Source organism: Notechis scutatus, chromosome 1 (assembly GCF_049901735.1).
Source record: "Notechis scutatus isolate UNSWTSFEM ecotype Mainland chromosome 1, rNotScu1.2, whole genome shotgun sequence".
Taxonomy (NCBI): Eukaryota; Metazoa; Chordata; class Lepidosauria; order Squamata; family Elapidae; genus Notechis; species Notechis scutatus.
Window position 1 is genome coordinate 155,092,086 of NC_142009.1, and position 27,538 is coordinate 155,119,623.

The following is a 27,538-nucleotide window of genomic DNA, read 5'->3' on the forward strand; positions in this document are numbered from 1 at the left end:
TTTACCGATCTTGGAAGGATGGAAGGCTGAGTCGAGCCAGTGAGAATTGAACTGCTGGCAGTTGGCATAATTAGCCTGCAATATTTCATTCTAACCACTGTGCCACCATGGCTCATGTAATGTGAACAACAGTATGTTAGCTTGTAGCTCAGTGGTTCCCAAAGTGGGCGGTACCACCCCCTGGGGGGCAGTGGGATGCCTTAGGGGGCGCTAAGAGGCAAGGGGGCTGGCAGGGGCGCTAAGAGGCGGCAGGGGAGCGTTCGAGGCGCCAGCCCTGCAGGTTCACTCATTGACTGTAGCACTGCTCCTCTCTCTCTCTCTCTCTCTCTCTCTCTCTCTCTCTCCATCCATCCATCCATCCATCCATCCATATTCGAAGCGCTGGCCCCGCAGGTACATCGGGAAAGTAGAGCAAAGCCAGTCTGAGAGGGAGGGAGGGAAGGAAGGAGGGAGGGAGAGAGAGAGAGAGAAAGAGAGATACCTGATGCATCAGATTGAATGAGGCCTAGCTTAGACTGAGGCCCTTTTCCACATTGAAACATCTTTGCCAGCACATTGAAACCTCTTTGGCTTCTATTAAAGGTTTTGTGGACGAAACATGGTCAAGACTATCAGGAAGCTCTCACATTTTGTTGAGGCTTTAAACAGGATCCATTGGACCAGATCTCCACCCTAAAAATTACTTTTCCCCAATGTATTACAGTGCCAATTCTGAAGAAGGCAAAACCAAAATGCACTGGTAAATTACAAAGAGAATACACACACACACACACACACACACCCTTGTAACCCTGCTGGAGCAGGTGATTGGACTAGAATAGATATCTCATTATCTTTCTCCTCCCTCCCTTCCTCCTTCTTTATTTCTTTTTCTTTCTGTCCCTTCCTTCCATCCCCCCTCTTTCTTTGTCCCTTTTTTTTCTTTCCCTTTTCTCTTTATTTTCTCTCTCTCTTTCTTTTCTCTCTCTCTTTCCCTCTTTCAAGCTCATCCCTTTGGATCAGAGGTCGCCAAACTTTTGGACGTCAGGGACCACCAAACTCATAATTTTAAATCCTGGAGACCACTAATATGAATTTTGACGAGAGAGAGAGAGAGAGAGAGAGAGAGAGAGGGAGGGAGGGAGGGAGGGAGGAGAGAGAGAGAGAGCGAGAGAGAGAGAGAGGGAGATCTGATCCATCCTCTCTCTCCCTCTCTCACACACACAAAGGCAGGGATGGGATTTAGACCCCTGATCTAAAGCTGTCAAAACTCCAAAAACTGGTCAAGTAGCTCTGGGGAGGCCAGTCATAATTTAGAACACTTGCTAAACAATCGGTCATTAAGTGAGGACCACTTGTATTTGGTTTGCCAGTCACCTGGCCATGCCCACCCAGTCATGTGACCAGCAATCCATAACCACAAATTAGGCCACACCCACAGAAATTTGAATCCCACCCCTGAGTGGGGGGCAGCGAGGATGAGTTTGTAGCACCAAGGGGGCAGCGGACTGAAAAAGTTTGGGAACCACTGTTGTAGCTGTACAAGCAAGATTAGTGAGCCTAGCTTGTACAGAGTAGTGAGCTGTTTGCTCTTGGCCTATATGGGTAGTCCTTGAGTTACGACTGTAATTGTGCAAATGCTGGAGTCGTTAAGCATTGTTCACTGTGGGATGGTTTTGGAAATAAGAAGAAAATGCCAGTTTCTAGCAAAAATATTTTAACTTCTGATCACATGACTGCTGGGCATTGCAAATAGTCATAAATGTAGGCCAGTTGCCGAGCACCCGAAACAGAGTCATGTTACCATAAAGGGGTTGGGGGCTGATTTCAGAACTTCAGACCCAGGTTGTCTTTGGATGGTTGCTAAGTGTCTGATCATTAGTTGAAAACCACCTGCACTGCCTGAAATATGCCCCTACTTACGCATTACTCTTTGTAGGAAATGCGGCATGTGGCCTGGATGCAACTAAAGCTACCGGTAGTAACCCAGACCTTACTTTTTTTTTACTACAACGACTAAAAAACTTGATTAACCAAAGCCATGGTGGAAGATGGTGACTTGGAAAATAATAAATAAATGATAAAAAGTATTTATTTTATTTATTTTGTCAAAAGCTTACCATATAATAGAAACAAGAATAAACATAAGTTTAAATACATGAAATAAGAACTAATAATCGGGGACAATAGGACAGGGACGGTAGGCACGATTGCGTGCTTATGCACACCTCTTACAGACCTCTTAGGAATGGGGTGAGGTCAATAGAGGTTAGTTTGAGGGTAAAAGAGTGCGGGTTTGAGCAGGTGACAACAGAATCAGGTAGTGAGTTCCAGACATTGACCACTCTGTTGCTGAAATCGTACTTCCTGAAATCAAGTTTGGATTGGTTTGTATTTAGTTTATATCTGTTGTGTGCTCTTGTGTTGTTGTGGTTAAAGCTGAAATATTCATTAACTGGTAAGACATTGTAACATGATTTTATGTACTATGCTTAAGTCCAATCTTAGGCGGTGTAGTTCAAGGTTGTCTAAGCCTAGAATCTCAAGTCTGGTGGTGTAGGGTATTCTGTTGCGAACAGAGGAGTGTAGTTCTCTTCTTGTAAAATACTTCTGGACTTGCTCAATTGTATTGATGTCTGATATGCAGTGCGGATTCCAGACAGCGGAGCTGTATTCAAGTATTGGTCTAGCAAAGGTTTTGTATGCCCTAGTTTACAAATCAGTATTACCAGAGGAAAAGATCAGATTTACAACTCTTAAAGCCTTTTTTGCGATGTTGTTGCAGTGAGCTCTGGCGCTTAGGTCATTCGATATGAGAACTCCAATGTCTTTAACAGAGTGAGGGTCATCAACGAGGTCACATCTGCCTAGCTTGTATTTGGTATATTGATTTTTTTTTTTTTACCAATGTGTAGGACAGAGCATTTGTTGGTCGAGATTTGGAGTTGCCAGCTGTTAGACCATTCAGACACATAAAGTATATACATAAAGTATAAATAAATGAAATTAAATGAAAGTGTGTTTGTATACAGAAAGTTCAGATCTTATGGAATAGATTTGGCAAATATTGTAGGTACAGAGAAAAGCAGGTGCAAGTTTAGTTAGGAATAAAAGGGCTAAAATGTATACCAGAAAGAATGTATTAGTATCATTTAATTAATTAATTCAATTTATAAGTCATGGTAATTGGAGGCCTCAGGGTGATATAAAAAAAATTAAAATACTCCATGAATTACATCATAAAAGAATTCCTACAAGGGAACCGATGAAACTAAAATTCCATATTGGGAAATATATTTTACAAAAAACATTAAAATATCACACATTTCTCTGAAATGCCCTGATCCAGAAAAGCCACCTTTCGATTAAAATCCTTTCTAAAAAACAGCAAATTGTCTCCGTTAAAGTATGCACAGCCCTGCATGTTGTCATAAATGTAGCTTTTTCAATAGTTTTTGGGGCAGAGTGAATTGTGACCCTCACACACATATTGAGATTTCTATTATTTGGTTCTTCATGCTTCTTTCCCTGGCAAAAGGGGGCAGATAGACATAGTTCTTTAGTACTTTCTACTTGTTTAAATATGTACATCAACCAGAGTCCCTTGGTTAATTGAATAGGTGGCTTATAAATTGTGGGCCTTAGTTTCTTCAACTTGTTTCTTCTTCTGTGTATAACTTGCTTACCCCAAAAGGGAATAATGTGATATATACATGTGATGTATACTCTCATTCTGCAAAAATAAAGCCTAGGATGGAATTTCCCTATGAAGAGAAAAGGCTCTTCTGTTTTAAGTTTCTTTTCCAGTTCTGTCCAATATATTATATTACTATATAGAGTAGAGTAGAGTAGTATTTTAACTTTGGAAAATTTTGTGGATATTTGGCAACAATATACAATGTACAAGAACTTTCTGCTACCATGAAAACAACTTTAAAAGAAGGGATGGAAGAGGATACATCTGGGAATAGGCTGTTTTTGAGATGAATTTTAAAAAGGCAAGAAAAAAGTTGATATTGAAAAAGAGGAAACCAGGCACTGCTCATCACCTGCCCAACAGTGAAGCATGTTGGTGGCAGCATCTTGCCGTGGGGGTGTTTTTCAGCAGCAGGGACTGGAAGACTGGTCAGGGTTGAGGGAAAGCTGAGTGGAGCAAAGTACAGGGATGTTCTCAATGAAAACCTGTTCCACAGCGCTCAGGACCTCAGACTGGGCTGAAGGTTCACTTTCCAACATGAGAACTATCCTAAGCACACAGCCAAGACAATACAGAAGTGGCTTAGGGACAACTCTGTGAATGTTCCAGAGTGGCCCAACAACAACCCTGACCTGAACCCTATTGGACATCTCGGAAAATGGACCTGAAAATGGCTGTCCACTGAAGGTCACCATCCAACCTGACTGAGCTTGAGAGGATGTGCAAGGAAGAATGGCAGAAAATCTCCCCATCCAGGTGTGCAAAGTTTGTCGCATCATACCCCAAAAGACTTGAGGCTGTAATTACTGCCAAAGTGCTGAGTGAAGCATCTGAATACTTATGCCAATGTAATAATTCAGTTTTTTTCTTTTTAATGAGTGAATGTAAATTAATGAGGGGAAAAATGAATGTCAACAACTGTAGAATCAGGCTGCAGCATAACAAAACTGACAAAAGTGAAGGGGGTCTGAATGTACTCTATGTATTACACCCACAATGAGTTCTTGAGAAAAGACAAAGAGAAAATAAAATAAAATCAGCATTTAGGGCACTATTCAAAGGAAATAGACATCAGGATTTTTAAAAGTAAAAAAGAAGGAATATAAAGTTGGCTTATTTGATCAAGTTTAAATATATATAAGCTCTTTTAGTGACTCTTAATGGGTTTTTTCTCAACTAAGACCAAATGAGAGACTTTTTAAGATCTTTTCATAGATCAGATGTGGGAAGAGGACAGGGGCTGTTTTGTATTTTCAGAGAATGTGACAAACTATTGTTTAAAAGGAAAGGATTACAAAATTGTCTTATTCAATTAAGGTTAAAGTATAAGTGTCATTTCTGGTATGTGTTAAACCTCTGAATGAGTTTCTGAGAGGCAGCAAAGAGAAAATGATAAGAAATTAAGATGAAGAGATCAAAGATCAAGATTTTTAATTTGTTGCTATTTCTGGTTGTTCTTAAATGGATTTTTCTTGACTAAGTTCAAATGGTGAGGCTTTAAAGATTCATTTATAGATAAGAGATAAGATGTGGGAAGAAGAATTTTTGTTGCTTTTTTACAGTTGAGTGTTTAAACAAAGGGAATATGGAACTGATTTATTTGATTAAAATATATATGTTGTTATTTCTGATAACCTTGATTAAGATTAAGTTACAAAGTTTAAGTGTTGAAATATGGGAAGAGATCTTTGGGCAAGAAGTTACTGAAATTATATGTATATGTCTTTTTGAAGGGAAAGTCATTTCTTTATATATTTTTCTTCACTGTTTTGTATCTTTCCCACTTTTTTCTTTGCACTTTTCATTTTTAATCTTTTTATTTTCTTATTTATTTTATTTATTTATTTGATTTGCCAATTGTTTACAAGATAATAAGTATAAGTGTATACATAGTTGTGAATACATGAAATGGGTACATATAAGAAAAATAAAAGAAGAATAAGGAAACAATAGGACAGGGACGGTAGGCACGTTGGTGCGCTTATGCACGCCCCCTACAGACCTCTTAGGAAAGGGGTGAGGTCAATAGTAGACAGTCTAAGGTTAAAGTTTTTGGGGTTTGGGGAAGAAACTACAGAGTCGGGTAGAGTATTCCAGACATTGACCACTCTTGCTGAAGTCGTATTTCCTGCAATCAAGTTTGGTGCAGTTAACTTTGAGTTTGTATCTATTGTGTGCTCTTGTGTTGTTATGGTTGAAGCTGAAGTATTCATTGACAGGTAGGACATTGCAATGTATGATTTTATATACCATGCTTAAATCAGACCGAAGACGGTGTAATTCAAGGTTTTCTAGTTCTAGAATTTCAAGTCTGGTGGCATAAGGTATTCTACAACGAGTAGAGGAGTGGAGAACTCTTCTTGTGAAATATTTCTGGACTTTCTCAATTGTGCTAATATCATATACGTAATGTGGGTTCCAGACTGATGAACTGTATTCGAGTATTGGTCTAGCAAATGTTTTGTATGCTCTGGTTAGTAGTGTGATATTACCAGAGAAAAACCTACGTAGGATTAGGTTAACAACTCTTAATGCCTTTTTGGCTATGTAGTTGCAGTGGGCTCTAGCACTTAGATCATTAGAGGTGAGTATTCCAAGGTCCTTTACAGAGCTTGGGTCATCAACAAGATCTTGACTATTCAGCTTGTATTTTATTTTCTGATTTTTTTGCCAATATGTAAGACAGAGCATTTATTTGTTGAGATTTGAAGTTGCCATTTGTTTGACCATTCTGATACATAGTCAAGATCTTTTGTAGGGTAGCAGTATTGTCTGTGGTATTGAACAGCTTTACATCATCAGCGAAAAGAACGCAATTGCTCTTAATATGATCACAGAGGTCATTTATGTAGAGTATGAAGAGAGTTGGTCCTAGAACACTGCCTTGGGGGACACCGCTATTGACAGGTACAGAATTTGATAGGACGCTCCCAATTTTGACCATTTGTTGTCTGTTTGCCAGGAATGCTTCTATCCAGTTATGCAGTTGTCCAGAGATACCATAGGATTTTATTTTTAGGAGTAGTTTGTCGTGTACCACTGAATCAAAGGCTTTACAGACGTCTATGTAGATTGCGTCTATTGCTTTGCCCTGGTCGAGTTGTGTCGTCCATATGTTTTTGCAGTGTAAGAGTTGCAGATTACAGGATAGTTTTTTTTCTGAAACCAAATTGTTTATTGGAGAGTAGGTTGTTTGTCTCTAAGTGGAGGATGATGGATTGGTTAATAATTGATTCCATGACTTTACAGGTGACGCAGCATAAGGAGATTGGTCTGTAATTTTCAACTAGGCTTGGGTCTCCCTTTTTGAAGATGGGGATGACTGTGGCTTGTGACCATAGGTTAGGCAAGGAGCTGGTCCTGAAAGATTTTTCAAAGATTATGCTTAGAGGTTTGGCTATGGCAGTGGATAGCTTTCTTAAGAAGTAGGCACATATTCCATCCGGTCCAATAGATAGAGATGGTTTTAGATTGCGTAGTGCTTTTCAACATTGTCTTCTGTAAAATCGATATGTATTAGATCATTGTTGTTATCTGTGGTACGGCTAGGAAATACTGGGCATGATCCATTGCTGCTTACAAATACTGAGCGAAGAATGTGTTAAAGATGTTGGCTTTAATGGTGTCGTCGTTGCAGTCTTTACCATCAGGTCCTATCAGGGCGGGATGGACCTTGAGTCTTTTAGTTTGTTGTTTACAAAATTGTAAAAAGCACGGTGGAATTGGTGCTTAGAAGGTTTTCCTCTTGTTTAATGTGATAACTGGTGCATTCGGTCTTTATCTGGTGGCATAAATTTTTGTATCGGCTTTTGAAATTGGCAACGTGACCAGATTTATTTTTCCGCCAGAGTGATCTCTTTTTGGATTGAAGTTTCCTTATTGTTATGGGTAATCTGCTTTTTGTTTTGTTTTGGGAGTTGTTGTTGGTACATATAGTTTGATGACTCTTTTGACTTCAAGTAAAAATATGTTGTAATGGTCTTCAACAGTATTGCATCCAGTGAATAGAGATTGCCAATCAAGGGATGAGAGATCGTTGTCTATAAGATCATATATTCTTAGCTTGTATTTACTTTTTATTTTGCATTTTTAAACATTTTTCCAGCTATCCTGCCTATAGAATATTAAGTGCATAATATTTTTTTTCAAATGAGGGAGGATCATTTTGGACAATCTCCTATATTATAAACAGAACAAAACAGAACAAAAAACTGTTCTGTCTTTATAAAACTAAGAGAATAGGGAGCAAGTTGGACTAGAACGTTTATCTGCACTGTGCAGCTTTTTATACGCAAAAAGCTTGCTTTTCAAGAAAAATAATGGCATCTGTTTGCCAGCAGTCTGAAGAAGTTTCAATAAGATTTCAGTTTCATTTACTAAATTAAGTCAAATTATTTTATTTGTTTATCTATTTGTATTCCAGAATCACCTTATAGCTTCTAAGACTCACCTTATAGGGGAGATGGGCAACATAAATTAATTAACCAATTAAACAAACAAACAAATAAATACAAATATTGCCCTTATTATTCTTACAAATAACTCAAGGCAGTGCACATATCCAAAGTCACCCAGCTGGTTTTCATGGCTAAGGTGGGATTCGATCTTTCTGGTTTCTGGAACAATTTACTTCAATTTTAAAGGAAAGGTTAGGTTTAAATTGAAGTATGTAATGATTAGTGTGGTAAAACCTTATCCTCTAATATTGGCAAAAACAAATAGTTTGAACAAAATGTGATAACAGGGAATCTATACTGTACATGTCTCTTTGAATTTTTAAAGGAAAATATAGTGTATTACAAATGGTGTTTTTAATATTCTGCCCTTTGTTTTATGAACAGTGTATTAACTAAATTATTTATTTTAGCTACATCAGATTTGATACAGGTCAGGGATATATATGTTTCACCAGTAGAGACTGAGGAACCTACCATTAAAAAAATCAGGAGCTTGCTGTGGGAACCACAATAATTGTGAGACATCTTGACACAAGGGTCTTCCACTTGCCTATTGCAATGGTGATGGTTAGATGGCTATATATTCATTTTTCTAGAATAGATTTTCAATTAAAAAGTAAATAAATTTCTAAAGCCAAAAAAAATCAGTAACATATTAACACAATGACATGAGAATTCTATATTACATTGGTAGTAGTGTCTGAAGAATCACTGTCAGCTTTTACCATGACCATTCTGGTTAATGTAAGACTATAATGCTTTCTAGCCAGACCACAGCGGTCCCAATCATAATAAGAAATCAGCCTTAAAAGATAAGGCGAAATCACCATCCGAAACATGCTTTGTTTCTTTCATTAGGTTTAAAGAAAGAATAATCTTATTTCAGAAAACTCTGTACCCAAAGAGAAAGTGTGAGCTTGCTAAAGTTGTTAAATTTTATCTGCATCACTGTATTTTAGAAGTGCCAAATGAGAATAATGTGATTTAATCATATGGGAAGGGAAGGAGAGGAAATTATACTTTATTCTCTTTAACCGAGAGTCTTTTAGACCAACTGCTTTCCACTGAAAATTTTGCTAACATGGGGCTTTCCTAGCTGCCAAAAGAGGAAGGAACGTGAGCTATTCAAAACATTTCTAAGGGATTCATACAAAAGTTCAAGTGGGGGGGGCAGAATGTTTCTTCATATTTATGCATTTCTTGCTGTTAAATACATGGAAAAAAAATCTAAAGTTTAAGGAGAAAATCCCCATCTGAAACATCAGCATCCGCATATTTCATGTCTCAAATTACAGCTTTTGAAAATGTAGTTGTACTAAATTTAAGGAAGCATATTTTTAGGTGCTTCCATACCTTACATGATTGTTTACTAGAGGCTATAAGTTCTTAAACTTAGAAGCATGCAGGAATGAAGTTTGGTTAAAAAAAAGATTTTATATAGAGTATTTCCCCCCTTAATTGTCAGCATGGATATTATTATTTTTTTTAAGAACTTGATTTGATTTGATTTGTTCACGGTCAAGCTGTGTGTGTGTGTGTGTGTATCTGTCCAAGCATGCAACCACTAAGGTCTATCACGGACAAAAAGAACTTGTTCTTTGCTTCTGCACAATCAACAGAGTACGACAATGCTGCTGTCTTCAATTCACTAGAAAGAACTTGGCAAAACTCCATCGCTTGTAAACAACAGTCTGACGTCAGTTCATGCAAGGCTGATAGCAGCTCAACTTGAGAGAGATTTTCAGCTGGACAAGCTGTTGAAAGCCTATCATTGGTTTTGATAATCTTTGGCTATGGTTTAGAGGACCTAGGATAAAAAATTTAGATTGGTTAATGACAGAAACAACAATCAACTCCTGATAATAATGTACTTTACAGCCTAGCAAAGAGAAGTTTGATGCGGTGGTGGCTCTAATCATTCTTCATAATGTCTCTGCTATTCTATATATAATTTGAGTTGCTAGAGGCAGGTAATTTTTTAAATTAATGTATTTTGATTATATATATTGTTTTGCATTACTGAATTAAACCTTGCTGTTATACTATAAAAACTCTTAATATGTTAATATACAGCCCTTAAACAGTGGACAAACCTAATATCTGACTGAGTTGCAAGAATTAACTTTACATTTGTTAGGATTTAGCTTGGTAGTTTAAAATAGTTATGGTTTTGACTGTTGGGCCCTATTGGATAAAAAAAATAAATCCCAGAGATATCACATCAATTTATTCCTCAATAAAAGAGCACAGTACAGCAGCTTTATATTTTACAAGCTTTCTTTAGTATTTTTAAGCTGTTAAAAGTTAAAGAGCCACTGTAAATTATTTTAGCTTTATTAAGATTCCCTCACTGTGGCAGAAGGCATAGGTTACATGCAAAACGGATACATTAGCTCTGAAATATTAAAAGCCGTCAGTATTAAGGTAAGGCTTGTTATGTTTTCAAAAAGTACAAACTCAAAAGTATTTTGCTTTTGTTTTTTGAGTTCTAAAGTTTGTTATAATGAATTATTGTTGTTCTTTTTGTTTGCTTCCAACTCTTCATGACCTAATGGACCTTTTGTTAGGGCTATATATTTTTGATTGGGAACGGCCTAGAGTTGATTATAAGATGATCAACTCTATAAATGTTATAAATAAATAAATAAAATCCATCAGAAATGGCTTCTTAGAGTTTTTGTAAGTTCATGCTTATATCATCACTGATAATATCTAGTCATGCAGACTTTTCTCAGCCTCTTTTTTGATCGCCTTCAGTTTTTTTTCCAAATTTCAAGATCTCAAAAGATTCTTGTCTTGTATCCCAAGCTCATTACAAACATATACCTAAAAGAAAAGAAGGAAGTATGTAACATTCATGACTTTGCAAGAACAGGCAACTGGTATTTTCTTCCATCCATGGTTTGCAGTAAATTGCATGCCATTCTCTCCATTCTTGGGAAAATTGTATTTACACTGTGTGCAATTGTCAGATTTCTCAAACTTTCTTTTGTTTGCTTGAGGCACTGTTTTCCAAATATGGCACCCTTCAGATACATTGGAATAGCAACTTTAAGAATTCCCAGCCAGACATTATATACGGGAGTCTCTGTGGTTAAACTGGGAGAAGATTAAAAGACAATGTTATTTGAAAATTCCAGTCTGGTTATCGACTATTGAAGCATTTTCTTATCCTATAATATACAAAAAGGAACAAACAGTTAGATATGGTGAAATATTGAATGAAAAGGGTGAACTTAAATCTATACAAAAACTAGAGGAACAAGGTATAAAGATGAATTGGTTTTCATATGCGTAAATACATTCAAGGTTTGATAAAGATTCTAAAACAGAAGGTTTCTATGATAAACTGACTGATTTAGGTAAGATTTTGACAGGTACTGATGAAAAGGTGATAAAAAAATTGTATGGATATTTATTAGAAATTAAATTAGAAGAAGAACAAGTTAAAGAAACTATGATTGCTTGGGGGAAGAATTTTGGATATGGGATTGATCTAGAGAAATGGCAAAAATTGTGGTCTCAAAATTATAAAATGACAATGTCAACAGCATATAAAGGAAATTTGTATAAGATGTTTTACAGGTGGCATTTCCCCCGACAAGAATAGCAAGAATGTTCAAGAATAAATCCAAAAAATGTTGGAAATGTCATCAGACACCTGGCTCATATTACCATATGTGGTGGACTTGTGCGGATGCTAAAAAATACTGGACTAAAATCCACATGTGGTTGGAAAAAAATGACAAAAAAGCATATAGACTTGAAACACAAGAGATATTTTTATTGGGAATTTTACCTGAAATATATAGTAAAGATTTGAAATACCTGATTGTGAATGTATTAACAGCGGCTAGGATTGTATTTGCTAAAAACTGGAAAAATGAGAAAATACCATCACGAGGAAATTATTAAGAAAATATTGGAATGTGCTGAAATGAGCAGATTGACATTTGAAATTAGAGAACAGGATGATAAACAATTTTATAAAGTTTGGGATCTATTCTATCAATGATTAGACAATAAAGTATAGTAACGAAATATGTAGACTTTTAGAAAATACTAAATATATAAAGATGTATTCTTTTCTTATTATATCTACAAAATGTTTTTAGGATAGATTTGGGATGATAATATGAATTGTCACAAAACAAATTAAGTAAAATATGATTATTTTCCAAAGCATGAATGAATAAAAGTATAGTCAAATGATTAATAATAATACCAATGTATTTAATATTGGACTGAAAATATGAGATCATATACAATGTAATTGTAATGTAAAGACTACGAAATGGAAGCACAAAACAATTTGTAAACCAACCGGCACACTGTATGTACATATATGGAAGATGGCCTGATGTTTTTATGTTTTGTTTGTTTATGCTTGTTTTAAAAACCAATAAAAAATTAAAAAAAAAAAAAGAATTCCCAGCCAGCCTATATAATACAATAGCTAGGCTGACTCGTGATTCTGGAAACTGTACTCTAATTCTCCAGAATGCTAGTTTGCAGAGTGCTGGCTTTCATATACATGATAAATGAATTAAACGTTGACCCTGTTGGGAAGCTTTTTGTGTTTCGCAAGATGTTTTCTATCATTTTAATTTACACTTAGATGTATGCATACACAAATACAAACAGTGCATCTTCTGTTATTTTATTCATTTGTTTTGTTAGCTGCCCAGAGTTATTTGGTTGAGACCGACAGCCATATACAACCATTAAATAAAATAAATAAAAATCTTGTATAACTCAGCTTCCTAGAAATCTATATTTTATTGAAAAAAAAGCTAATGGCTGTGAAGATGTGGAATGAAGTATGCAAACTGAAAAAATGCATTTTGGTTTAATCGTGTAATTTGGAATGTGGTAATTGAGCATAACGTACACACAACACAGATTGCAGTCTAACTATAAGTACTTAGCAATGTCCTCTAGTGTTTGACAATATTAATTTTTTAACATTAATTGAGCATGAGGATCATAGTGTAATAAGCAACCAAAAAAGAGTATTAGACAAATGCTTGGGGACTAGTGGAAACAACAAGCTAGTGAGATGCAGAATTACCGTTATGATCAGAATTACCGTTAAAATATATACTCTCCCCTCTAGAAATGCTAGAGGATATCTCAGGTTACTGAATATGGACATTTTATATATTATTGTCTTCAACTAATTGTTTTAAAATTTTAAGACTTGTACAATGACATTGTACTAGAGTTGAATTTCCAAGTCAGATGAGCAAAGTTGTGTTGACTGTACAAATCATGATACCCTAGAAGTGGACCAATTCCTCTACAAATATATGGGGAGGGAAGGAAGGATATAGTTACTATCTTCATTTGGAGTGCTCAATGTCTGAAATACACAAAACATTCATAATTTACATAATAAAAGCCACTGTGATCAAGATATCTTAATATCTAAGACAACATAACTACAATCAATGTAAATTGGTGCCTCAGTTTACAGATGGAGTAGCAAATATGTGAAATTTGAGTCCTGATCTTCCAGAACATACCTATTCATCAAGATATCCAATAACATTCCTAATCAGGGGCCGTATTACTTTGTTATAATTTTCCTATAAAAGGTACAGTAAAGCAGGTTTTAATATAGGATAGTTGTATTTAGGGAGAGTGAACTTGAGATATTTTGCTGTTTTAGTTGTTGCCTAGAACAGTATTTGGGACAGATGCCAACATCTGTCTGGCTATTAACATCTGCTAGTTGCATAGCTTGCATAGATTAATCCATTAACACCAGTGGATAAAGCTTTTAAGGAAGCTGATTAAAAGATGTTCCAAACCAGAGGACTATACTTCATCAAGTGTATATACATTTATTGTAATTATTGTATAAAGTCAGTTATATTTCTTGTACTGGCCCAAGCATATTAAAAATGAAGAGGAGGTAATGGAAAAAAGTACCCTGCTTAACCCACACAGATTTATTAATTAATATGTACTTAATTAAGACTTGCCTGAAGCAGGAGCTGTATAGCACCCTGGTAGCATTACCGTGCTTGCAACAATAAAATTTGACATTTGAACACACAAAGGATAAATAACTTTTCATTTGATTTTTTGACATGTTGGACTTCAGCTTTCATGTCAAAAGCATATCTTACAGTGATGTGAGGGTTAATATTAAATAAATCATCTATACTGACTATAAATATATTTAATACAGCCATCTCTCCCACTCAGAAATGCTTTAAATAATATGACCAATAACATTGTTTGCACTTTCACTTTCAGCTTTGTAGTTCTGATCTAATTCTGACATCCATGCTATTTGAATTTGAGCAGGAATCAGTCACTTCAGATTTTTTTCTAGAAGAGTGTCCTACATATGTACTAATTTTGCAAAATGTTCAGCACTTTGTACAATAGTGTTTGAAAAGGAAAATATATTCCTCATGTAAGATCGGGATTTGTAGCTGGCTCTGTTTACCCTCATGTTTCCGTTTTTGAAATCACACTTGATGCTTCAAAGGAAATATTAGGAAAATGTAGTCTTTATACTGTATGTTTTAATTCGGGTAGCTATGGGGCTTCAGCAATGATACAACAGTGATCCCAGCAGTGTAGCTTCTATGGGTAGCTGTACATATTGTGGTAATTTAAGGAGAACTTTGTGTTTCTTTTTGTAAGAATGGGTGCATACTCTGGTTTTTTGCTAGTCATTTATTTGCTATCTCTAGTTGCTAGTTGGCCAGTATGCCTGTAGTTCCCTTATAACTATGCTGTAGGTTTCTCCTCTGTGTTCATGGTTATGTTACCTTCAAGTATAATTTCTAGCAAGTATTACTCTAACCCAGGGATCACCAATCTTTTGGACCTCAGGGGCCACCAAACTCATAACTTTAAACCCCGCGGACCACTAATATGGATTTTGACTGAGGGTGGCTTACTGACGTTGGTGGGAAAGTCGGTCCCATATTCCAGAGCTGCAGTAGTCAGAGGACTGGCCCTTTGGTCATCCCGGAGCAGCTGCTCCTCCATCTAAGTGCACCGGCCTGCCATAGACTGGAGGAACTGCTCCGGGATGACCAAAGGGCCAGTCCTCTGACTACTGCAGCTCTGGAATATGGGACCGACTTTCCCACCAACGTCAGCAAGCCACCCCGGGGTGGATTTCCCTCCCCGCCGTTGGTCTTACCTTCCAGTTCCAGTTTGCGTGGCTCTACGCAAGGTAAGGTTTGTGCTCGGCCAAAGAATAGGGGCCAGCGGATGGGTGGGCCATGTGGGTGGCGCAGCCTTGTATTCCCACGCAGCCTGGATTAATTGCTTTAGGGGGGTGACATTTCTCTGCAGACTACCAAAATTTTCTTGTGGACCAGCCCACCAGTTGGTGACCACTGCTTTAACCAGTATTATTTCTAATAAAATAATATTCCTTGTCTTCTGCTGCTGGGAAAATGTTCTCCTTAAAAGCACTTCTTTGGGATTTCCACTTTTACCTGATGATACATTTAGAGCTAGTTGCTTTTCCAGGAAAGAGAGAGGAGGAAAGACAACAGGTGAAAGGAAATGTAAAATAGGTAAAATATTTCTACATTGATTGTTTACCTGATATTTTTTTCTCATCTCCCCTGTAAATTAGGGTGCTATCAAATACTTGGAATTTGAGCTACATTCATGGGTCGTGATGGGGAGGGTTTAATCTAGCCCATATTGTCTCATAACTAAGCCTTGTTGTCTCCACTTGCCATTTAGATAAGACTGAACAACATACAGCCTTGAGATAACTTTCTGAGTTGTAACATACACATGGTGTTAAGATAACTGAGGTTAACAAATAGCATGTCAAAATTATCTCCTTGTCTGCTGCTCTGCTGACTGAATTAACATCTGGAATTACCCCTGTGAAATGTTATTTATTATGTTGTATTATCTGACTTTCTGAGAGCACACATACAGTACTTTGTTCACGACAGCGACACCTCTACACCCCATAAAATTGTGGTTTTTCTTATGCATAGTCTGCTCCACAGTTACAAAAAAGTTCCCAAATGAAGCTACACTAAAATACAGTGGTAACTGCAGAGAATAATTGTCTGAAAGATGTAGGATAAAGCAATGGTACAAAGCATAAACTTAATTCCATACATTTGCAAAAGCCTCCCCAAAGCTTCTAATTAACCCCCTGAACATCGGAAGTAACCACCAACAAAGTCAGGATTACAGCATCTTATGAAAGAACAATTTATGTTGCTTCCCAGCAGTGGTGGGATTCAAAAACCTTTACCACTTCAGTGGGCGTGGCTTGGTGGGTGCACTTTGCGTGCATACACATGCTTTACGTGCACACGCGTGCCAAATACACACTTGGTGCAGGCGCAGAGGCGTTCCAACTCGCCTCCTGCAAGCCTGCACTCTCCCGGTCACTTCAGCAGCTGCTGCGTGGTACTCTTCTGTGCCATGCAAAGCAGCTGTGCTTCAAAAGCAGAGGGTAAAGGTGAGTATAGGAGCCCAGGTGGGCGGGTGGGCCCAACAGCAGAGCAGTGGAGAGAACCGGTGTGGTCTCCGCTGCTCATCACCACTACTGTCTCAGCAGAACCGGCCTGAATTGGTAGCATACCACCACTGCTTCCCAGCTTTTAGCAGTGGAGGTTCATAGACAGCTCTGCATCTGACCAAAGGTTGAAATTCAATGATCTACTTATATTAATCTCCCTTAAAACAAAGCACAGGATGTCTGCTTGTCCCAAAGGCCAGGTAATCTGAATTTATGAATTAGCTGTCATACAGTACAATAAACATGTTTCATATCTCAAAAATACCCTAGCGAAATTTTGTTGATGTGATGTATTGGTGTAATACTCCTCCATAATAGGAAGATTTCATATTTATTGTTCTAAATTTGTTATTAACCAGTGGTGGATTTCAAATTTTTTTACTACCAGTTCTGTGGGTGTGGCTTGGTGAGTGTGGCATGGCTTGGTGGGCGTGGCAGGGGAAGGATACTGCAAAATCTCCATTCCCTCCCCACCCCACTAACCTGCTTTCCAGCTCCGTTCTCCTGTGCAGGGCAACAAAAAAAGACCCAGCCGATCAGCTGGGACTCGGGAGGCAGAGAATAGATGAGAGCGGGCCCAGTCAGAGGTGGTATTTGCCGGTTCTCCAAACTACTCAAAATTTCCGCTACCAGTTCTCCAAAACTGGTCAGAACTTGCTGAATACCACCTCTGAATTTAACCAATACTAAAACTTGTATTCTAACTACCGTACTTCCCTACCCAGCTAGCTGCAAAATGTATGACTTTTAGTGTGGACACCAAATTCTGGGGATAATCCTAAAATATCTATTAACAACTGCTGTGCAGGGAGTATTTAATTGATTGAAAGAGAATTTCTAGTGCACCCCTAGGGAAGCGCCATCTGTTTAGAAAATACACATACTTTCCAAGGAAACAGAATTTTGTTTTATTAGCAGAATGGAGTAGAGATAAGGTTTTTGGCAAGAGAATGAACAGGAACTTGAGAAAAAAAGCATATATTCCTTTGTCTGCTACCTGGATATATTTCCTCATTGATCCCAGGACTAAATTCATTTGGAGGTACAGGAGATCCAATTCATTCATTCACTGACTGACTGACTGACTGAATGACACTCACTCACTCACTCATTCTATACTTCTTAGACATAGAGCTTGAGGGAAAAAAATGTGAATATCATGGAAAAAATGTTAGAAAGCAACACAGAAAAAAAAAAAAAAGCTTTATTTCAAGAATGTATATTACTGATGATAATTTCCAGAGAAATGTATTGTCATTTTGGAAATGAGGTTGTGTTAAGTGATCTTTCATGATTATCTGTCAAACATGAGACATGAATGATCAAATAACTAAATAAATTAGGAAAAACTGTAAGAGGAATTTTATGCTGGAATCATTTCACGTATCCAAAAAGGATAGCTGAAATTCCTTCTTATCTAATGAAGCAATCTGTTTGTGATGTGATTAAGTTAATGATCTGCTCTGTTAATTTACTTTTATAATAACTTAGTATGGTCTTCTAAAAATCTAGCCTGTTGCAACTTGTAATAGTCTTTCATTTAATAGAGAAAGGAATACATTCTTTGTTTCAGAGGGTGTTTTACAGATAAGATCCTAACATCTAAGATCGTGGAAGACACATCCCAGAGAAATTGGAAAATATATTTCAGAACTTGTTAATATGGCCAATGAATAAATGGCTGGTTTAGACCAAACATCCACATTCTTTTATTAACAATTACTTTGCTGTTTTATTTGTTCATTGGAGATTTTCTGTTTCATCCCATTGATTCTCTTTTTGCTAGTTATAAGATCCTGTATAAATGCATTTTTATATAAAGAACATTCTAAGTTTTATTACTTTTGTTATATCCAGTATGACCTGAGTTAGCTGAGATTGACATAAGAACCAAAAGCATTCCTTCATTGTGGGTATAGACCACCAGGGGTGGGATTCAAAATTTTTAACAACCAGTTCTGTGGGCGTGGCTTAGGTGCTGGGTGTGGCTTAGGTAGTGGGCGTGGCTTGGTGGTCATGTTGTTGGCTGGGTGTGGCCAACTCAATAACACTCACATCGAGGCACGCATCTCCTCACCTGGCCTCTCATGACTGTGGGGATGCTGCAACAGTCGTAAGTGTGAAAAATGGTCATAAGTCACTTTTTTCAGCGCCATTGTAACTTTGAATGGTCACTCCACACAAGCAAAGTACCAGCAAAGGAGAGGAAAAAAACTCCAGAGATGTTCCTGAGACAGGAAGTCTAGTCCTGCCAAGAATGTAATAAGGGTTAACGGAGAGGCAATTTCTGTAAGCAACACCAGAATGTTTCCTTCCTGCCTTCCTTACAGGATTAGCCCAGTAATTTCTTCTAACAACCGGTTCTCCAAACTGCTTAGAATGTTAACAACCTGTTCTAGTGAATAGGTGCGAACTAGTAGAATCCCACCCCTGGCAGTAACCATATATAAAATAATATTTCATGGCTGTTTTCTAATTGACTATCCATTAATCCCGGCAAGAAAAGCTCTGATTTCATTTGAATGTTGATCTTTAAAATTCTTTGTGTCATTATATGTATTTGAACCCAGAAATTTCTGTCTTACAAGTCTACCAAGATAAAATGTTATTTCATGTTTCCATATTTCCAATATAAATTTGAAGTACTTCTATATATTCTGGACAACTTTTCTGCAAGTAAATGCCATTTTATATCATTTTATAAAAATTATATTTTAAGCTATAATATACATTTCAATCCTTTTCACCACATATTTCCCCACTGTTTCATCAGTATGTTGTATGCAAAGTTCTTAGCCAATTTTTATCATAGTCTCTGACTTCTTTTTTCATTTCCAATTTCAATAAAAGCTTATGCATGTTAGCAATTACATGTCCATTGTTTGTATATGGCTCAACTTCAAATTCTGTCTTCTGCTCAGTTCAAAATGTCCTATTATCTATCTTAAACTTTTCTCTTAACTGTACATTCAAAAATCATTGTAAAGTATATCGCTCTGCAGCCAGTTGTCTTGATTTAATATTCTATTCTTCATATTCCTATTCCTCATATTTAATTTTTTATGTAACATTAATTCTTTTAGTTTGCAGTCCTGTGCCATTATAGAAACTAAACTTTACTAAGAGTGGTTGGAATTCTGAGAAATTGGGCAAAAGACTGAACCATTTGTTGATCTTTTATCAGTAGCCAAGTCCTACCTCGTATAATAGAGAGATGCAACATCTATTTATTAAATAAACTAAGGAATCACATTTTTGGCTGACAAAATATCTATATTATTAAAACATTTTACTGAAACCAAGAAACACTTAGGAAATACATGCTCATGGAAATAGAGAGAGCTAGCAATTGCGCCAGTAAAAGATCTTCTTAGCCCCCTTGAAGCAAATGGGAAAAAAAGAATTATGGCATTACATTGGAAACCAGCTCCATACTTTGAAGGATCTATTCTACCAGCCATTGATAGATTTACAGGGAAATGCATAGAACCAAAGCTAAAGGTTGAATAGTAATCTACTAGTTTTATCTTCTGAGATGATACAGTCAACTATGCCTACAACCATTTTAAAATGGTATCTCTAAACCAGTATCTGCCAAGAAGGATGTTACTGCTAATATGTAGGCTGCAATTCTGTATCCCATTTCCCAGATAAGAACATGTTCTCTGTAAAATACATGAAAATAAAGCAATAGTTGTAACACATTTCTCTAACATGATGCCATTTCAATGTACTGTACCACTTCAATTCCCACAATCCCTAGATATAATTGACAATGACCAATCCCAGATTGCCTACTTGCCTTATATTGTATATCAACCTTTAGGGTCAACCCTAAATAGTAAGATGGGTAATATATACATTTATTTTATTTTAGTTTTTTTAAACGTTCTTGGTTTTTGCTGACTCCAATAAGAAGCCAGCAGTGTAGAATTGGCTACTGCAACTTGCAAACATTTGAACCCCACCAAAATACAAGTTAACAGTCAGGAGGCCAGTTCTTTTAAAAGACCCATCAGACTTTTAATATTGGATATTGGTATTTGTTCTACAACATGTTTGATTCAGTACTTTTTGCACAGAAGGAGCAGCAATGCAACTGTATAGCACAGCTGGCTTCTTTTTGGGAAACAATTTCTTTTTTTCCACTGCAGGCTGCTGGTTCTCGCCTTGCACTAGCACAGCCTTCCTCAGCCTGGCACTTTCCAGATTTAAGGAGACTGCAAGTGTCTAGGAATGCTGGGATTTGCAGTCCTTAATATCTTTGGAATGTGTGTGTGTGTGTGTGTGTGTGTGTGTGTGTGCCAAGTTGAGAAAAACTGAGCTTGTTTGTCATTTGCAGGGGCCAATTGGGATGGCTGATGGCCATGAAAACACGCTTGATTCTTTTCAAATACACAAGATGAGGTATGCTGTCTCAATAAATTCTGCAGTGCTTTTCATCTATTAATAGCAAACCATTTATTTTGGCAATGGGTAGTTTTTAAGCAACCAAGAGCAGAGCCAGATTGACTGGCTGCTGTGGAAACTGAAGATCTCTTGTTTCTCCAAAGAATAGTGCAAGACATGAGTAGAAGGCCTACAGACTCCCCTGTGCTACCTCCAGCCCCATCCATCATCATCTGACTTTAAGTTTGAGTTGAATTAACCGCATCCTAGAAATGAGGATAAGTTCAGATCTTTGCTTATATAATGGAGATTGTTTCCTCCAACTTTGGGAGCTTTCAGTTCTTTTAAAGCAGCTGGGAGGGGAAATAACCATAATGGCTAGGTTGGCTAGATATGAAGCAATTAGAACACTGGATCTATAGGACCTCAGACTACTGTCTTACAACTCCCCAAGGAAGGAAACCCAGAGGTTGCCTGGATTTCTTAAGCATCAAGGGAAAAGAACCGTAAGAAGTATGAACTTCTGTCCAAATATATATAGCTTGAATATTACACAAACATAATGAGGTGAGAACACTTCTGTTCGTTCTCTATGTCTTGCATCCCCTGGAACTAATGGATCAGTGTAGTTTGAAATGCTTTCACCAATCCTTTCTCCCAATTGGATGGTACTGATCAGGGATGGGATTCCATTTTTTTTTTACTAGCAGTTCTGTGCATGTGGCTTGATGGCCGTGGCAAGGGAAGGATACTGTAAAATCTCCATCCCCACCCCACTCCTGCGGGAAGGATACTGCAAAAATCCGATTCCCTCCCCACCCCACCCCACTAACTTGGTTTCCAGCTCCGTTGTCCTGTGCAGGGCAACCAAAGAAGACCCAGATGATCAACCGGGACTCGGGAGGCAGAGAATAGATGGGGTGGGGCCAGTCAGGTTGTATTTGTTGGTTCTCTGAACTACTCAAAGTTTCCGCTACCGGTTCTCCAGAACTGGTCAGAACCTGCTGAATACCACCTCTGGTACTGATTAAGCTGATCCTAATGATTTAATTTATTTATTGATATCCACCATCTTTCTGCTCATAGGACACTCAGGATGACCTGTTGCATTCAGGAGAGCAACTCCTCTCTTTGGAGGCCCATCCAATCCAAAACTTTAAACCAGAGCAGAGTTTTGATATTGAACAGAACCAGAGCATATCTATGTGGGATCACCTGTAGAGGAATTTAGCTCTGGCCTTGAGGAAGAGGTGGGAGAGAGGAAACAGCTGCCTAGTTCTGGGAAAGTAGAGATTGTGAGAAAGAGAGTCAGACTGCTTTGACTTTATTGTCCTTGAAAAGGGCAGTAAAAGTTTTGGGCACCCTTTCGAGAGAACAATAAATCAGGATTCCTGGGATGGATACCTGTAGTGCAGTGATCCCCAACCTTTTTTATGGTGCGGCCCGGTACCGGCATCAGCTGGGTGCCGCCATCTTGTTTTGATGAAAAAGTGCTTCCGGTGAGCTTTCTACCCGGAAAAGCTCACCGGAAGCACTTTTTCATCAAAACAAGATGGCGGCGCCCAGCAAACCAGCGGCCCGGTAGGACTTGTTCCACGGACCGGTGGTTGGGGACCCCTGCTGTAGTGTCTCTTTCTTGACCTGGCCTACTCAAAGGGCTGCCATAACCTGAACAGTTGTACTGGAAGCCGCTCATTCCCATTATAATAAACTAATTATTAAATTATAAATGTTTCTCCAGGCTGTGCAGTTTTTATGTATGTTTTTGCCCACTTTTCCTTTTGATGCTAGGGGGAAATGAAGGAAAGGAATTGATATGTTGATGTCCTACTCTATCTAATTTATCTTTTCCTTGGATTGTACTTTGAGAAATCTGTTTTTAACATTGCACTTGAAAAGGTTTGGCAGAGTGCTGATTGATATAAGGCCAATTCAACAAAAAACAAAACAAAACCCCATCTCTTCTTCCCTGGCCCACCTCTTCAACTTTAAACAAAAGTTTAAAAGCTTGGTGTTTTAAAGAATTCAATGAACAAATGTTTCACAAATATTTAATTGGGTAATCATTCAAGTCTTTGAAAAAAGAAATATTTTAAAAGCAGATACTGTAGCCAGTTCGAAGCTTGAGATGAATTGTAAGAAAAAGATAAACAGCAAGCATGTGCCTGCAAAACTGAATAAGAGTTTGGTCTACAATGGAATAAAATACAGTGAATAAATGTACCTTCTCTCTCTCTCTCTCTCTCTCTCTCTCTCTTCTCCTCCTCCTCCTCTCCCTCCCTCCCCCCTCTCTCCCTCCTTCCCTCTCTCTCTCCCTCCTTCCCTCTCTCTCTCCCTCCCCGTCTCTTTCCCTCTCTCTCTCCCTCCACCACCTCCCTCCTTCGCTCCCTCCCTCTCTCTTCTCTCCCTCTCCCTCCCTTCCTCCCTTGACTTATTATCACCATTGAGCCCAAAATTTCTATTGATAAGCAAGTTTTGCCCCATTTTATGACCTTTCCTGCCACAGTTGTTAAGTGAATCACTGCAGTGGTTAAGATAGTGGCATGGCTGTTAAGTGAATCTGGCTTCCCCATTGACTTCGCTTGTCAGAGGTTTGCAAAAGTGATCACATGGTCCCTGGACACTCCAACCATCATAAATACACACCAGTTGCTAAGCACCTGAATTTTGATCACATGACCATGGGAATGCTGAAATGGTTGTAAGTGTGAAAAACGGTCATAAGTCACTTTTTTCAGTGCCTTTGTAACTTTGAACACTTACTAAACACATGGTTGTAAATTGAGGACCTACAGTATGTGTATAAGCTGTATGTTCTCTATGTTTTCAGAGCAATGGATATCCATTCAGGGGGATGTTCAATAAGATGTGCTGCTGGGTAAATAGAACGGCAGCTTTTGTGTGATGAGAAACAAACTGTAATTTACAAATGCAAAAATGTGATGAGATATTTCCCCCACTCCTTAGCCTCCTGTTCCATATTGGCCATGCAAAGTGAGCCAAATGCTGCTTTAACTCAGTAATTAAGAGTGCCAGTGTGATGTGGTTGTTAAGATATTGGACTTGGAATGGAGCGACACAATTTCTGGTCCTCCCATAAGCCATGGAAGCTTACAAGTGACTTTAGGTTAGTTTCTGTCAAACTGATTTACGTCACATAATTGTAACAGTAAGAAGGAAATGGGAGGAAGCAACCATAGGTATGCCTCCTTGATCACAAAGATGCCAAAAGATAGGGTATAAATGTAATCAGTTAATAATCCTTTTGGGCAATGGAGTAATTTTCTATTTGTTATTTGATCTGTATGTAGAGATCATGTATGTTTAGAAGCTGTCCCCTTGCCCCACCCTTAGTATAGTTTATATATCCTGCAACTGGAGTATTTTTTTAAAAAATCATAAACATGTAATATGAAGCTCAGGAAAACCGCTCATGTATTCTGTTCTGTTCTGTGCTTTTTTTTTTTTTTTTTAACCAGTTTGCAGTCTATGAAAACAGCCCTCTTATGCCATAGCCACTAAGTTTACTCAGGAGCCTTTGATGAGGAGCTGTGTCAAAGACTTTTTGGAATTCCAGGTATGTAGTATATTTATTTATTTATTCATTCATTCAATTCCTATAGCCTCCCAGCTCCTATCTTACAATTTCAAAGCTATAAAATGAACATGCCTCAGGGCTGTTGGTTTGAGCTCTGAGCTTGGCGATTTGGTTGCAAACGTTTCATCACCATTTGAGGAGACATTGTCAGTGCTCTTTGAATTGGGTTCATCTGTCCAAGCGCTGGTATTGGACAGACGAGCACAGTTCAAAGTGCACTAATGATATCTCCTCAAATGGTGACAAAATGTTTGCAACCAAATTGCCAAGCTCGGAGCTAAAACCAACAGCACAGCTACTGAGTTACTAATATTCAAGTACATTTCAAACACAAACATTCAATTGGTCCGTGTTCCGATTGATACTCAAAAGCATTCTAGAAAGTTGGCGAGGTGGATTTACCTTTGCAATAATGTTTTTCTTCAAGCAAGGTTTGTTCCTCTGTAGGCTTAGTTTTGTTTTGTTTTGCCTTTGTTTGGTTTTTTAAAAAAATTATTACCGTTTCTACCAATTATCCTGGAGCAGATATATCTGTTTCCTCAGTTTGCTTTAGTTTTTCCAATTCACTCTAAGATAAATTACTGTAAGTACTGTACAAGCTCAGGTATCTGTCCAGTATCTTCTGCAGTAAAAACAAACACCAAAAGTTCATTCAGTTTCTCTGTAATCTGCACAAACTCTTTATTTTGAACCTCCCCTTTATTCCTTTGTTGTCCTTTGCTTCCTTGAATGATTTTTTTCCCTTCAGCTATTTTTTAGGTGCTCTTAATGCTTTTTGCCATATATTCCTCAAATTATTTTATATTCGGTATTATTAATTTATACTTTTTACCAGAGTTTCTGCTCCTCTGTGTTCTCCCTAGGGCAGATTTCCAGTTTCCTGAAAGAAGTCTTAAATTTTTATAGCTTCCTGGATGTGATTAGAAAGCCATGGTGCCCTCTTTCTTCCTAAGCTTGGCTGAGCCTTTCTTGCATTGTGGAATACTTTCTATTTGAGTTTCCATTATTGTGATTTTAAATTATCTCAGGCATTAGTAAGAGATCTGGCTTTTTCTCTTTGTTCCTCATTTTTTAAAACCAATTCCTTCATTTTTAAAACGTTTTCTCTTTTGTTGTTAAAAAAAGATTATGCTGGATCCTGCTTGTAGTTTCAAAACACTTCTCTTTTGCATCAGATTATGGTTATTATTTAGGATTAAACCGAGGGTGATTTCCTGTCTGGTTAGTTCACAGAAACAGGTTCTAAGAAATGGTTGTTTGTGTCCACAAGAGCAGATATTCTGTGAATAGGCAAGGGTCTACTTTAAATAACCATTTGTAACAGCACATATACCTGGCATGTAAAATTCCAGATGGGCCAATTACCCACAGTGAGTGGGTATTACATGTGGAAGTTTTTCTTGTTCAAGATTCCTGCTACTTTGATCTTGCCAACTTTCCACTTTTCTCCTTCATCCATCAATCAGTATGTCTACCGACCGTATATCATATAGTTTCATACAGTTTCTTAAACTGTTGATACCTTATTTAATATGCCTTTGTAACGTTGCAGTACCTTTTTGATTATAAAAGAACCAGCACTAAGAAAGTGCTATGATAGCAACGAGTTTGGGAGTTATGGACTCTTGCATAACTTAATATTTCTCTGAGTAAGTTCTGTTGGTGTGAGTACTGAAAGGCTTAACGCCAGATAGAAGGGAGTTAATATTGACAATATTCTGATACGTTTTTGTGGGAGGCAAAATATTCTAAGAAGAGATGATGGGCAGAGAAATTCATCTTTTTTTCCCTTCTCTTTACTAATCAAGGGAATGGTGAAAGTGAGGCCTGTATCAATTTGGGAGGTTGGAATGCAGGAATTCTGTGACACTTTAAAGAAATCCCAAGAAATCTTTGAGGAGCTGGAATCTGATGGATTACTAGTCTTATGTTCAAGAGGGTGTGTGTGTGTGTGTGTGTGATATTAACATCATCTTAAAGGTAACGCCTTGCACATACGTGCTAGTCATTTTCAGCTCTAGGGGGTGGTGCTCATCTCCATTACAAAGCCGAAGAGCCAGCGCTGTACGAAGACGTCTCCATGGTCATGGTTGGCATGACTAAATGTTGAAGGCGCACGGAACGCTGTTATCTTCCCACCAAGGTGGTCCCTATTTTTCTACTTGCATTTTTACATAGTTTTGAATGCTAGGTTGGCAGAAGCTGGGACAAGTAATGGGAGCTCACTCCATTATGCGATGCTGGGGATTTGAACCGCTGACAAGCTCAGCATCTTAGCCACTGAGCCACCATGTCCCTTAACACATCATCTTAAGAACCCCCAAATGATACCCAGACCAACACACATATTCTCTAACACATTTCTTGTCATATACCAGATTTCTTGCCCTACCGTACTTAGGTTTACTTTTTTTGTTTTCTAATTTAAAACATTAGAAGTTAGCATGTTCTAAAGCAGACCATCAACTGCAAGCACACCCTGTATTCTCAGTGGAGGTCTGGGCTGCACATAGTACCTAGAAGCATTCTTTAAAAAAAATTAAAACAATGAATAGCTGAAGTCCAGGGCTTTACTTGTATTGTAGTCTTTTTTGTTTTGTTTTGTTTTGTTTTGTTAGAAGGCTTATAATGTGCTCACAAAATATCAGATGTATTCTCTGGCTCCAAATTGTTGAGGAATTAGTAGTGAAACTGAAACATAAGAACAAATCTGACTTTTGCGAAAAGAGCCTCGAAAATAGAATGTTTCTATTTTTGTTTGATGTGTTTTAGAACTTGCATTGTTTTAGAAAGTTACACTGCTTTCTTTCACTATTATGGTTAAATGCATATGTGTGAGTAGGCAGAACACACACACACACACACATACAAATTTTTCAATGTTCCCTCTC

The 27,538-nt window shown here is 37.7% G+C and overlaps 1 protein-coding gene across 5 annotated transcripts in view; it reads left to right on the forward strand.

The window, feature by feature from the left end:
- SERTAD2 (SERTA domain containing 2) overlaps positions 1 to 27,538 on the forward strand; it is a 156,041-nt gene that overhangs the window by 34,659 nt on the left and 93,844 nt on the right. For 2 of the 5 annotated variants that reach the window (XR_015746414.1, XM_087949121.1), the window contains exons 2-3: positions 21,003 to 21,067; positions 24,529 to 24,626. The exons of 1 other annotated variant lie outside the window; for it this stretch is intronic. The gene's annotated coding sequence lies outside the window, so the exon portion shown is untranslated. Of the gene's footprint in view, positions 1 to 21,002; positions 21,068 to 24,528; positions 24,627 to 26,652; positions 26,786 to 27,538 lie in introns of those variants that run through there. 2 more of the 5 variants (XR_015746415.1, XM_026668448.2) reach the window with 2 other exon arrangements.